General features: G+C 47.9%; 1 long non-coding RNA gene across 1 annotated transcript in view; it reads right to left on the reverse strand.

Moving 5' to 3' along the window:
- LOC118242228 (uncharacterized) overlaps positions 1 to 2,317 on the reverse strand; it is a 3,216-nt gene extending 899 nt beyond the window's left edge. Inside the window, exons 1-2 of the long non-coding RNA XR_004776679.2 lie at positions 2,195 to 2,317; positions 1 to 1,281 (exon numbers count right to left, since the gene is read on the reverse strand). The exon at positions 1 to 1,281 is cut by the window's left edge and continues 899 nt beyond it. This is a non-coding gene — a long non-coding RNA (uncharacterized LOC118242228). The remainder of the gene's footprint in view (positions 1,282 to 2,194) is intronic.
- Positions 2,318 to 2,787: the final 470 nt, after the last annotated feature.

Raw genomic sequence — 2,787 nt, forward strand, 5'->3', positions numbered from 1 at the left:
TGTGTGTGTGTGTGTGTGTGTGTGTGTTGCAACAGTCCTTTTGTTTGCCTGGGTGTGACTCTGCCAGGCGATAAAGAAGTGGTTGAGTACTAATGAAACAAGGTGTGACTTGTGTGTGATCCTACGGCAATACTGCGGTGATGGGCAAAACCGTCCATACAACAAAGGCCCCATTACACCTCTGTAGTTCCGCTGGTTTCAGACAGAGAGCCATCGTCCTCCTCATGGTGTGAGGGGAATCAAACCCTACGAGTGTCGTGACACCGATGTCCTGTTGTGAGGACCGCACGAGAGAGTCCATGAGACTGTGGTTGATAATGCCGCTGCTTGCCTGTCCGTCATAACCCTCAGGTCAGTTTGTTTGCCCGTTCTCATCACATACTGGAATCTGCTTCCATGAAAATGGCATGACGGCATGATCCAACACACACGTATGATCTAACACATATCGCCGAGCGCGGCACTGGTGGGACACGCCCACATTACTGCGCCTACATTACGGAAAACTGGAATAAATACACAAGTCCTAGGGCAAGGTCACAGCAGCATGATTTACAGTGTGTACATAAGTAACGTTAGGGATAAATAACACTCTCGCGCACACACAGTCTCTCCCCTGGAAGCGCACAGTGCATACACACATACAGGGATTCTAAAGCGACGGTGGAGCACATGGCTGTAAGTGTCGGCCTTATTTGAAGCTGTTTAATGGCCGTGTTTACCCAGCCTGTTTCTTGGCAGCCGCTGGGTCCATGACTCTCTTTTCGTTTGCGTTATTACTGAGTAAATACTTTTCTGCGCCGACGCAAAAGCCCCGAGCGCGGCTACTTTACGACCGGGCGTCTGCACACGCGCGCATGCATTTGTATTTATGCACAACAAAGTAACTACATATGATCGCTGAATATGTTTATACTGTACAGGCAGCAGTGATGGCCCTGTTCCGGGAGCTTCGACCTACATGGAGACGGGAATGCGCTCTTGTTGGGTATTATTCCATAGGACGGGTGACTCTGTGGAGGGAACACGCGGCGGCGGAGCCATGGGTTTAGAAGAACTGCCCGGATGCATTCTCACTCCCGACAGAATTCCACAGAGTGCTTTCCAGTCACAGGCCTTCGCTGCTCCCCTTGTCTACACACCCATTCCCTCCCGTATCAGTGCTGTGATTTTTAAAAAATCTTTCGAAGCGAGTGTTCGTTGTCTGGGGCCGATCAGAGAACAGATGCGCGAATTGCTGAGAAGCCTTTAACAGTTGTGACACAGAGACGAACAGAGGGGCTGCAGGAGAGAGAGGCAGAGAGAGAGAGAGAGAGAGAGAGAGAGAGAGAGAGAGAGAGCGAGAGAGAGAGAGAGAGAGAGAGAGAGAGAGAGAGACAGACAGAGAGAGAGAGTGTGAGAGGGAGGGAGAGAGATTGAGAGTGTGTGAGAAGCTGGACACCCCTGAACGCCCAGGTTGCACCCTTAAAAGCCCAGCTAGCTAAACTAGGTAACACCTTGTAAAAGATTTAGCTAGAGTGGTGTCTTTAAATAAACCCTGTCCTGTCAACACACGCAAGCACACATGCACGCGTGCACACACACACACACACACACACACACACACACACATACCCCATACCCCCCCCCCCCCCCCACACACAAATAAAGTCCTATCTTGCAGCCAGAACACACCCTAGGCTCTGACACACCCTGCAAAAAAAAAAACAACAACAAAAAAACAACTTTCTGACATCCACACATGCTCAAATATTCAGGCCACACACACACACACACATACACACACACACACAAACACACACACACACACACACACACACACACACAAATGTACAAACAACCCATATTTTTTGCTGTTCTGTTTAGATTCAGGCAAAGCATGTGCACATATAGCATGAACACATGTTTAAATGCTATAATACCAAGGCACTATAGTAAGGCATGTACACATATGTGTGTCTTTAAGCATATCTTTAACCAGCTCACACACATCGCAGACCTCATGCTTGGACATGCACACATACAGTTTATATTCCAGAATATGAATATGATATGCCTCATTACCCACGAGTCCTGTAGCAACTACAAGCAACTACATCAGAAAGGTGTAGCTCAGGCTTTGATGATTTATAGTTTGGCATATGACACATTTTGCCTTTCCCAAAACGTCCGTCCCTTTAACGTTGTTTCTCACCGTATATTGTGCGAGAGGGACAGAGCCTTGCAGCTAGCTGTGGTGCTGAATTCTCCTGAGCCTCAGGTCTACAGCCAAGCATCTGAGCAAGGAGTGGTGGCTCTTTCTCCGTGTGCTGTCTAACCCACCCTTCCCACACAACCAGAGCCCACCTCTGCTACACAGTCATCAATGAGTCATTCACTGGTCACGTGACCAGGCAGGGTACCAGCCGCTGCATAGATAGTCTTTATGCTGAATCTAAGGCAGGTCATTCATGAAGGGGAGTTCAACAGCTCTGGTTGTGTGCATGTGTGTGTGTGTGAGTGTGTGCGTGTGTGTGCTTGTACAGTATCTGTACCTTACTTACTCCCAGCGATGGTGTAAACAGACCGCTCTCTGTGCAGCGACTGTGCTCTTAGTTAATTTACACTGTTAACAAACACATTCACAATGCAAGCCCACACTTATTTTGGCAATTTTGCAGACAAAATTCAAATACTATGATGTCAAGCATTGATAGCATTTGAATTAGCAGGTAGAGTCATGCTAGGTTGAACAAAGGTCACTTCCTGCATACACTCTTATCTATGAGTGTCCTCGATAGATTGTAC

The sequence above is a fragment of the Electrophorus electricus genome, chromosome 12 (assembly GCF_041902795.1).
Source record: "Electrophorus electricus isolate QZ-2024a chromosome 12, ASM4190279v1, whole genome shotgun sequence".
NCBI lineage: Eukaryota > Metazoa > Chordata > Actinopteri > Gymnotiformes > Gymnotidae > Electrophorus > Electrophorus electricus.